Source organism: Mesoplodon bidens (assembly GCF_964165515.1).
Source record: "Mesoplodon bidens genome assembly, chromosome: 12".
NCBI lineage: Eukaryota > Metazoa > Chordata > Mammalia > Artiodactyla > Ziphiidae > Mesoplodon > Mesoplodon bidens.
This window is the reverse complement of record NC_138168.1, coordinates 63874912-63886811: the sequence shown is the minus strand read 5'-3', so window position 1 is coordinate 63886811 and position 11900 is coordinate 63874912. Positions and strand designations below refer to the sequence as shown.

The following is an 11900-nucleotide window of genomic DNA, read 5'->3' as shown; positions in this document are numbered from 1 at the left end:
GGGACTTTAACACCCTACTTTCACCAATGGACAGATCATCCAAAATGAAAATAAATAAGGGAACATAAGCTTTAAATGACACATTAAAAAAGATGAACTTAGTTAATATTTATAGGACATTCCACCCAAAAACAATAGAGTACACCTTCTCCTCAAGTGCTCATGGAACTTTCTCCAAGATAAATCATATCTTGGGACATAAAACAAGCCTCAGTAAGTTTAAGAAATTTGAAATCATATCAAGCATCTTTTCTGACCACAATGCTATGAGACTAGATATCAATTACAGGAAAAAAAAACTGTAAAAAATACAAAAACATGGAGGCTACTAAATAACCAAGAGATCACTGAAAAAATCAAAGAGGAAATCAAAAAAAAATACCTAGAAACAAATGACAATGAAAACATGACAACCCAAAACCTATGGGATGCAGCAAAAGCAGCTCTAAGAGGGAAGTTTATAGCAATACAATCTTACCTCAAGAAACAAGAAAAATATCAAATAAACAAACTAACCTTACACCTCAAGCAATTAGAGAAAGAAGAAGAACAACAAAATAAAGTTAGCAGAAGAAATCATAAAGATCAGATCAGAAATAAATGAAAAAGAAATGAAGGAAATAATCGTAAAGATCAATAAAACTAAATCTGGTTCTTTGACAAAATTAACAAAATTGATAAACCAGTAGCCAGATTCATCAAGAAAAAAAGGGAGAAGACTCAAATCAACAGAATTAGAAATGAAATAGGAGAAGTAAAAACTGTCACTGCAGAAATACAAAGGACCATGAGGGATTACTACAAGCAACTATATGCCAATAAAAAGGACAACCTGGAAGAAATGGACAAATTCTGAGAAAAGTACAACCTTCCAAGACTGAACCAGGAAGAAATAGAAAATATGAACAGACCAATCACAAGCACTGAACCTGAAACTGTGATTAAAAATATTCCGACAAACAAAAGCCCAGGACCAGATGGCTTTACAGGTGAATTCTATCAAACATTTAGAGAAGAGCTAACACCTATCCTTCTCAAACTCTTCCAAAATATTACAGAGGGAGGAACACTCCCAAACTCATTCTATGAAGCCACCATCACCCTGATACCAAAACCAGACAAAGATGTCACAAATAAAAGAAACTATAGGCCAATATCACTGATGAACATAGATGCAAAAATCCTCAACAAAATACTAGAAAACAGAGTCCAACAGCACATTAAGCACCATGATCAAGTGGGGTTTATCTCAGGAATTCAAGGATTCTTCCATATACGAAAATCAATCAATATGACACACCATATTAACAAATTGAAGGATAAAAACCATATGATAATCTCAATCGATGCAAAATAAGCTTTTGACAAAATTCAACACCATTTATGATTAAAAAAACCCTCCAGAAAGTAGGCATAGAGGGAACCTACCTTAACATAATAAAGGCCATATATGGCAAACCCAGAGCCAACATTGCTTTCAATGGTGAAAAACTGAAACCATTTTCTCTAACATCAAGAACAAGACAAGGTTGCTCACTCTCACTACTATTATTCAACATAGTTTTGGAAGTTTTAGCCACAGCAATCAGAAAAGAAAAAAAATAAAAGGAATCCAAATGGGAAAAGAAGTAAAGCTGTCACTGTTTGCAGATGACATGATAGTATACATAGAGAATCCTAAAGATGCTACCAGAAAACTACTAGAGCTAATCAATGAATTTGGTAAAGTAGCAGGATACAAAATTAATGCACAGAAATTTCTTGCATTCCTATACACTAACGATGAAAAATGTGAAAGAGAAATTAAGGAAACACTCCCATTTACCACTGAAACAAAAACAATAAAATACCTAGGAATAAACCTACCTAAGGAGACAAAAGACCTATATGCAGAAAACTATAAGACCCTGATGAAAGAAATTAAAGATGATACAAACAGATGGAGAGATACACCATGTTTTTGGATTGGAAGAATGAATACTGTGAAAATGACTATACTACCCAAAGAAATCTACAGATTCAATTTAATTCCTATCAAACCACCAAGGGCATTTTTCACAGAACTAGAACAAAAAATTTTAGTTTGTATGGAAACACCAAAGACCCCAAATAGCCAGCACAATCTTGAGAAAGAAAAACAGAGCTGGAGGAAGCAGGCTCCCTGACTTCAGACTATACTACAAAGCTACAGTAATCAAGACAATATGATACTGGCACAAAAACAGAAATATAGATCAATGGAACAGGATAGAAAGCCCAGAGATAAACCCATGCACATATGGTCACCTTATCTTTGATAAAGGAGGCAAGAATATACAATGGAGAAAAGACATCCTCTTTAAGAGGTGAGGCTGGGAAAGCTGGACAGCTACATTAAAAGAATGAAATTAGAACACTTCCTAATACCATACACAAAAAATAAACTCAAAATGGATTAAAGACCTAAATGTAAAGCCAGACACTATAAAACTCTTAGAGGAAAACATAAGAAGAACACTATGACATAAACCACAGCAAGGTCCTTTTTGACCCACCTCCTAAAGAAATACAAATAAAAACAAAAATAAACAAATGGGACCTAATGAAACCTAAAAGCTTTTGCACAGCAAAGGAAACCATAAAAAAGACAAGAAGACAACCCTCAGAATGGGAGAAAATATTTGCAAACGAATCAATGGGCAAAGGATTAATCTCCAAAATATATAAACAGCTCATGCAGCTCAATATTAAAGAAACAAATAACCCAATCCAAAAATGGGCAGAAGACCTAAATAGACATTTCTCCAAAGAAGACATACAGATGACAAAGAAGCACATGAAAAGCTGCTCAACATCACTAATTATTAGAGAAATGTAAATCAAAACTACAAAGAGGTATCACCTCACACCAGTTAGAATGGGCATCATCAGAAAACCTACAGACAACAAATGCTGGAGAGGGTGTGGAGAAAAGGGAACTCTCTTGCACTCTTGGTAGGAATGTAAATTGATACAGCCACTATGGAGAACAGTATGGAGGTTTCTTAAGAAACTAAAAGTAGAACAATCATATGACCCAGCAATCCCACTACCGGGCATATACCCTGAGAAAACCATAATTCAAAGAGTCATGACCACAATGTTCATTGCAGCACTATTTACAGCAACCAGGACATGAAACCAAACTAAGTGTCCATCGACAGATGAATGGATAAAGAAGATGTGGCACATATATACAATGGAAAATTACTTAGCCATAAAAAGAAACGAAATTGAGTTATTTGTAGTGAGGTGGATGGACATAGAGTCTGTAATACAGAGTGAAGTAAGTCAGAAAGAGAAAAACAAATACCATATGCTAACACATATATACAGAATCTAAAAAAGAATAGTTCTGATGAACCTAGGGGTAGGACAGGAATAAAGAAGCAGATGTACAGAATGGACTTGAGGACACGGGGAGGGGTAATTGTAAGCTGGGACGCAGTGAGAGAGTAGCATTGACATATATACACTACCAAATGTAAAAGAGATAGCTAGTGGGAAGCAACCACATAGCACAGGGAGATCAGCTCAGTCCTTTGTGACCCCTCTAGAGGGGTGGGATAGGGAGAGTAGGAGGGAGTTGCAAGAGGGAGGGGATATGGAGATATATGTATACATACAGCTGATTCACTTTGTTAAACAGCAGAAACTAACACAACATTGTAAAGCCATTATACTCCAATAACGATATTTTTTAAAATCTATTCTTTCCTTATAGTAAATATTACTCTGTACAAATGTGTGTATTACATAGAATATACTATAGGCTACCAAAAAATTTAATACGTATCATATTTGTAGAGATTCATTAATTGAGTCCCTGAGATATGGATTGGATGGTTTAATTCAATTGGGGGAAATTCTTGGTAAAGATATATTTTGAATTTTGACAAATTAGATGGATCCAAATTAGTAGAAAGATGAGATGAACTAGTTAAACATGGGAGATAGATGGACAGATGTGAATAAAGAATATGAAATAGAAAAGAGAGTGTTCAATGCAAAGCATAGGGCAGGAGCATCCCTGGCCAAAGAAATGACATATATGGCTGAAAGAGAATGAGCAGCATAGCTAAGTGACCGCAGAGACACATCTAGTGCCATCATGAGTCAGTTACTCAAGTGACATCTTGGTAAGATGGCTTTTTGGAATTAAATTGTCCATACATTTTCAATTAATTTTTATTTATGTAAGGCAATTAAGTTAGAACCTTGCTATTCAAAGTACGGTCTAGCAGGAACCAACCATATCAGAATCACCTGGTAGACTGTTAGGAAGGCAGAAACTCTGGCCACATCATCGACCTACTAAATCTCAAGGTGATTCTTGGGAAGCAGTGCATCTGTATCCTAATGCTGATTTGATTATTTCCTTAGCATGTAACTCTAGGCAAGTGCTTTCATCTCTAAACCTAAATTGCTCATCTCTAAAGTGGAAAAGATCCTTGCCACGCTAATTCAGGGGCTTGATAAAAGGATCAAATGCAATGAACCATGTAAAAGCACTTTATAGCACTTTGGTACTATAAAGCACCACTAGAAATCTCCCCTAAAACAGGCGTCTGTGTTCAAGGAAAATCCAAGGGGCCAGGGCTGGTGCCTGGAATGTCTTGGCCACGTCCCTCACAGCTGCCTCCACTATCCCTGTATATAAACACAGCCTCAGAGAAACATCTCACTTGGTAAAATAAATACTCAGGTTTATGAAAGTGTCGTGGAGCTGAGTTACCCCAGGAGATTCATAGGGTGATGCCTGACCCAGCTGCTCTCCAAATCAAGCCAAGGAATTTGCCCTTGTGTCAGTGCACCTGCCATCGCTCTGTGACGCTCCTGGTTACTCCTTTTCTATTTTTCCCATCTCTTGTCATCGGAGGACTATGGGATGGCTGAGGAAACAAGGCAAGGCAGGAGCTGGGATTTTCTGAGGAGTAGCATGTCAGGTAAAAAGTTGACAGGCTCAGGGCGCTCTCCAACCATGAAAGCAAACTGTCACGCAGCAGATCTTTCAGTCCCCTGACAACTGTCACTTGGAACTTTCTAGTTCAGCAAGTGTCCTTTAACAAAAGTTTTAAAGCTATTAAAAATGAATATTTCATTGTTAAAAATTGTTTTCCACAAGACCCTGCTCCTGGAGGTGTTTAAGAATTCTGAGCTCAGGTAAATTGGGGATGCTGATCACCATCCCACCTCCTGGAGGAGGGGTACAAAAAGAATCCGATTTAAATTTGCCTAATCAGCATTTTCCAAACGTACTTGACTGCAGAACACTTCCTTGCAGTATTGCCTATTAATACACTGCAGTTTAAACAGTAGTTCCACTAAGAACGTATCTTGAAAATCACTGTCTTTTTTTGGTTATAATATTTAATGTAATCTTAATAGCATAGCACTACTTTTGTGGAAAAGAAATATTCTAGCCTGGAAACTTCTTGACTACAGGAGCTGTTGTTTTTTACTCTCCAGCACTTAGCAGAGTACAAGGCATTTAGTCAATTCTCAGTGAATGTTTGTTAAATTTTAAAAATCAAAATAGAATCCATTTTTTTTGCATAAGATATTCTCACTCTGTACCAAAAGGATATGATGAGTTTTTATGTGTGTGTGTTTGTTTGTTTTTTGAGGAACAAGAGCCCAGTTTGTTTATTTGATCATTTCTTGCATTTGACGTACTCCTCGATGACATCCTTGGCCTGGGCCTCTTTGCCGTAGTCCTAAACCACCACACAACTGCAAGCAACCACTTTACAGGGCTTTCCCTCTCTGTCAGTTTTACAGAGGCCTACCCATTCCCCTAGTTTCTTGTCATCAACCTTAATCAGGTTGATTTGGTGCTCAGCACAAAGGTCCTCCACCAACTTGACATACATAGGCTCATCACAGTTGGATGCAAGCACACAGAGATGGGCTTGGCACTTGCCAAGCTTCACGAATTCCATGTGCTAGGCCATCGTGGATGAAAGCGGGCCTCAGCACCTCTTCCAGAGCAGTATTAACGTCCATTACACCCCCAGCAGCAATGCCTTCCTCGGCCATGGTGGTGGGTTACAGGTGGAGCTGAATTTTGAGTGCACCCGCTCCTCTGCCTCCGCACGACTCCGCCGCGGCAGGGCAAGAGCTATGATGAGTTTTTTAATGGGTTTTATGTGATGGATATGTACATTCAAATAACTTATTTGGTTGATTATTTGCTACTATAAGTAACAAATAAGGAAAGGCCATCCTAAAAAGGAATTTATACATAAGAATACTGTCAACCATCATAGTTTTTCTACATTTATAACATATCATGTTTCAATATTTCTAATGAACCAGAAGTTACTTTTTTTAAAAAGGCAGGAGCTAGTGTCATTCTCTATAAAATAGTGTGAAAGGTGAATTGTAAGCCTGACAGTCTACAGGGACTTGGAATCACCATTCAAAGTTTATAGTCCTTAGTTATCAAACTGCTGGTAAAGTATAAAAATACATCCAGGGGGTCTTGATTGTTCTAAATCACCACTGGTGGTTCAGCATCACATCCCAGACCTCTGCACTGTGTCCCGAGAGAGGCATTTTGAGTCTGCAAAACCATCAGAAAAAAAAAAAAAAAACCAGGAAGGGAGGGCTGAGTGGGGAGGAGAAATGAGCATCCTAAACTAAAAACAGAAATATGGATGCTGATGCTAACAGAGTTTCCTCAAGGAGAGAACCCTAGGTAAACATGCGTAACTTTGAAGTGACCCACAAACCTCTCCCCTTAAAAAACCTTCTCCATCTTACCCAGATTGTATTTCCCATAACGGGAAATACAAGCCCTTTGGGTTCTGCTCAAGTGAATGATTTGCCACAATCACAAGACCAAGTGACTAAATATTTCTAGCAAGCCCATGTATTTATTGAATCTTGCTTTTAGAGATTTTTTTCAAACCTTGACCTTAGAAGGATGAGAGAAATACAACCTGGGAGCAAAAATCTGGTCTTCCTGGGCTCAAAAAAGGATTTGACATAAATTGCTCTATGAACAAAATGCCCTTTGTTACAGCCCGAAGGGAAAAAAAGAGGTCATCCTGTGCAAAAGCATTTTCTAAAGGTTGTCCCAAGGACCCTTATTGGTTTCTCACTAAATCTCAAAAACTGCCTGAGATTATAACCCCTCTCCCATTTGTTTAACCTTCTATAATATAATTTTCAAATGTTTCTTTGATGCTACTAACAATTGAACAATGTTATTTTTAGTCTCAAATTTCAAATCTAGCATTTCTTTAGTATTTTTATATGTTACATCAGATTTTATACACTATTTAGGTAAGCATTTGTATGAATACACACACACACACATATTTACACAAAACCTTTCAAACCTGTTGAGAACTGATTTTAGATTTTTAGGTTTACCTATTATCACTGTAATATTCATATAAGACAAATAAAATGGAGAGAAAAAAATCCAAAGGACGTTCAATAAAATATGCATTAAGAACATGGCAGATATTTAACCTCTTGAAACCTCAGTTTCTTCAGCTGTAAAATGGAGATAATATTGATAACCTACAATCATAAAGTGCTTTAAGGATAAAAAGAGGGTATATTTAAAACAATTAGCCTTATAAATATTAGCTAATATTACTGATGTTGCTGTTGTTTTTTATTATCATTATTATTTTAAACTTCTTAAAATTAAAATTATTTTTAGTGAATCCCTATAGATTGTTATTCAATAGAAACTTATCAATGCTAAATATGGAGAAGCAAAGAATACGGCTAATGTTCAGCCTAAATTAGAACTAGGAACAAGGTTTTTTATCTGAGTTCTGAGCCTATTCTGAGTTCCATGCTGATCTCTTTTCAGAATTTAACCAACACTGACAAGTCAGCACTTTTGAAAGGCGAATATAAGGGAATCCACCAAAAAGTGAGTTACACAAGTTTCCTGGTGACCAAAATTGAGTCATTCATATATAAATTGGATTCATCCAAACCACTGTTTGAATTTGAATATTGACATTAAAATTCATATAAAATACAAAATTATTAAATATGTTGTAAATTTATATTCATTGTACATTATTATGACTTTCAAGCAGAAAAAAGACAAAAATAAAAGAAAATATGTAAAAAGGAAAAATGTATATATTTTCTCTCATACATGATCTTTGCTTTATTCTGTATTCTGTTGAGAAAATCAAATAAAAATATTAACAATATTCCTATAATAAAAGTTTCTCATTTTGTTGTTGTTCTGTATCTAAGATTCTGGAATATGGGAAACTTTCACACAATTATTTTGGTAAAATAAACACAAAGAACTTTCTTAGAGGTTTTAACTTCGTATTTTACATTCAATAGGATTCTCCCAAGATTTCAGACAAAATATCAAATCTTCCATATAGTACACAAACTTGACACATAAGTTCTCAAGAAAATATACTTGTTGAAATAGAGAATAACAAATTATTATGAAAGTGCCTATCAGAGCACCTATACTCAATAGGCCCTCAATAATAAATGATTGTTGGATCCGAATGTTATCACTTCTGCACCAAAATGACAGCACAGAATTGTAATTAAAGGATTATAAAAAGGTTGACCATCCCTCAAGTGGAAAACCTTCTAAACTGTATTAACTTTTATGCTGTGATAGGAAGGTTCATAAGTACTCTCAATGGGCCTTGAAGGGCAAATTGGATGAAGTGGGCTTAATGGTATTTCTTTAGTGCAGAATGTTACATTAAGACCTTCCTGAAAACCCCTCTTTGAAATACACTGCCCCACCAACCTCATAATAACCTTGCATTTATCAGGCCTTGATTCTGCGGTGTAAAGAGTTACGTTTCTTACCCCATATTACACATGACAACTTCTTTTGGCTAGAGACAAAAGTGATCTCAGGTATATTTAAAGCAAATGTATGAGAGTGATAATGTACAACAACTGATAAATATCATGCCCAACACATTTATTAGATGTCCTTACATATCTCTTGAAAGTACTAATGTTGGAATGGGTGATAAATTGACTTAAGGTTGACCACCAGTGTGAAAATTGAGAAGTCCTGGATAGAACTGGAGAGCAGGGAGATTTGAAAGACTAGAGAAGAAAGGATGAATGAGAAATACAAATATACAGCACTTCCCTGGTGGCACAGTGGTTAAGAATACGCCTGCTAATGCAGGGGACACAGGTTTGAGCCCTGGTCCGGGAAGATCCCACATGCCGCTGAGCAACTAAGCCCATGTGCCACAACTGCTGAGCCTGTGCTCTAGAGCCCTCAAGCCACAACTACTGAGCCTGCGTGCCATGACTACTGAAGCCTGCATACCTAGAGCCTGTGCTCTGCAACAAGAGAAGCCACCACAATAAGAAGCCCACTCACCACAATGAAGAGTAGACCCACTCGCCGCAACTAGAGAAAGCCTGTGCGCAGCAACGAACACAACACAGCCAAAATAAATAAATAAAATAAATAAATTTATATATTAAAAAAGAAATACAAATATACGATGGAGTTTTCTAAAAATAAAGTAATAAGAAAAATATAAAACCTACAAAAGAGGTTGATAAAGTCAAAGGGATGTCTAAGGAGACAGAGTATCAGAAAGCTTCAGGTACCATCCTAAACTTGAGAGTTAGGCTTGCTCTCTACAAGCTATGGCTATCCGAATTCAGTAAAGCCACATGGTGGAAACTATCCTAAATCAACTGGCATAGTGGATATTGATTATAGCAAAACCCTTGATACAGTCTTTCAGGGTAAATTTGTAGATGAAATAATGATCACAGACCATGTTTTATTTTTTCCCAAGACCTATCATATTGCCTGATATATAGAAGGCACTTGATAAATTGAAAGAATCAGGAATGTGACCTAAGGAATACAACATTAAGTGGATTCATAGCTGGCTGGAATATATTTATCAATCAGTGCATTACTATCATCCCTATTGAACTCTAAATAGGGCAGAGACCATGTAATATTCTTTATCTTTGCATCCCAAGGCTGAGCAGAGAATGCACAATAAGTATTTTCAGATCAGCTGAACTTGGAGTGAGATGTTCAGTGGCTCATCACAGAACTCAAATGCTCAACATTTTTATCTGTGATGTGAATGAATACCTTAGAGGTTTAAACTAGTCAAATGTGCAGATGATACAACTTTTGGATGGTTATCATTACATAAAATGCTCAAATACTTTATTATCAATAGAGCATCTTAATACATATTTAATATAGCAGTTAATGGGGTGGTAGCAGCAATATTAATTGAGCAAAGTCAGAACCATTAGAAACAACTAGATCCAAAGGTAAATTTATGGAAAACTGTATTACCTACTCTCAAACAAGATTACTTTATTTTCCCCCTCTGGATGCCATTTAAATAGGTAGTAAAAATTTGAAATAGAGTCTAATGTAAATATGTAATATATTTAATTATGTCTGATTTAAAATTTTGGGTGAGTTTGAAAAAAAGGTTTGAAAACTTGATCTGAAAGCATTTAAAGGAGCAATTTCATGACAATGCCCAAAAAGTAATTTGGCAAAAATAACACTTATTGAGTGGTCACCAAAAACATGTGCTGAATGACCATCTAATTAAAAAAAAATTGTTGTTAAAATTACAGCATAAAATAGGTTGTGAATAGGCCGTCGGCTGGGAATGCACCAAATTAGAACACAGGGTCCACCTGGCAATCTCTGAACCTGAGCCAGGGCCATGAAAACCAAGAGACTCCACCCTACATTTGGCAGCAGTTCTACTTTCTAAGCAAGAGGATCTCAGGAGGCCTCTGAACCTGTAGGGCAATGGGGAACAAGATGTGGGGACAGGGTTCCTGGGCCATGATTCAGCAAGGAGTGCCCATTTCACATCACACAAAGATCACAACAGTAAAGATGATGGCCCTAGCTTCCACATTTTTTTTTTGTTTAAACAGTTTCTTTCCTGCCATTTCTCACAAAATAAAAAGACCTATTCAGAGGTAAATTTTTATACTAGAAATTTCTGACATATGGAGAAATGTACACAGAGTTACATTCTGACTGTGTAATTTTATCCTGTCTTCAGCAAGAAATTTAGAATTTTCTCCAAACTCATATAATTTTTTGAGAACATTGTCATCTCACCATGACAGCAACCGGAAGGAGTAAAAAAACTTGAGGGAAGGAAAATTAAAACATTATTTTAAAAGACTAAGGATTGCTATGGAGCAGTCGGAGGAGTTTAGAAAAATAGTCCAGTGACTAGCATTTTGCCAGATCATTTGCCAAAATGTTGACATGAAAGTTCCCTGAAAACTTTGTCTTGGGTTTCTGAAAATTTCTCTGAGGAAATTGCTAAAAGAATAAACAATCAGTTCAATTGCATACAGTGAAGGATAAAGTCCACATCCAATGTGCATATTCTGTTTATAGCTGGGAAGAATTTAAATAACTTGCCTAGCACTCCTTTTTTCTTTTCAAGTATAAACTAACTCAAAAAATTAAGTAAAAATTGATGATCTAGCAATGTTTCTCTGGCTGCCATACAGTATGGGCAATGAGTTCTAGACTCCAATTTATTGGTTTGTCAGAAAGTTTGGTTATTTTCATCAATTTAGCTTTACATTTAACATTCTTCCGCTTAATTGAAACCATGCGGACACATTTGGTTAGCATCCACATTCCTACAAAAGTAAAAAGGGTACTTTGTTTCAAATTCTGCACAGTTTACCAGTAAATCCTATTTTTCTTGCAGTAACAATTAAACACACAGCTGGCACTTAATAGCAAAAGCTTCCTAATCCCTATTGTCAATGGGTACAACTCAGCTTCAGCAAATATCCAGTCAGGTGGAGGAAAAAGCATTATCCATAACTTTGTCTTAATAATTGAATAAATGATTTTCCAGGGACTAATCCCA

At 36.2% G+C, this 11900-nt stretch overlaps 1 pseudogene across 1 annotated transcript; it reads right to left on the bottom strand.

The window, feature by feature from the left end:
- Positions 1–5665: 5665 nt before the first annotated feature.
- LOC308626133 (small ribosomal subunit protein eS12-like) lies at positions 5666–6235 on the bottom strand (annotated as a pseudogene). Its single transcript has one exon. The product of its transcript is annotated as a small ribosomal subunit protein eS12-like (transcript).
- Positions 6236–11900: the final 5665 nt, after the last annotated feature.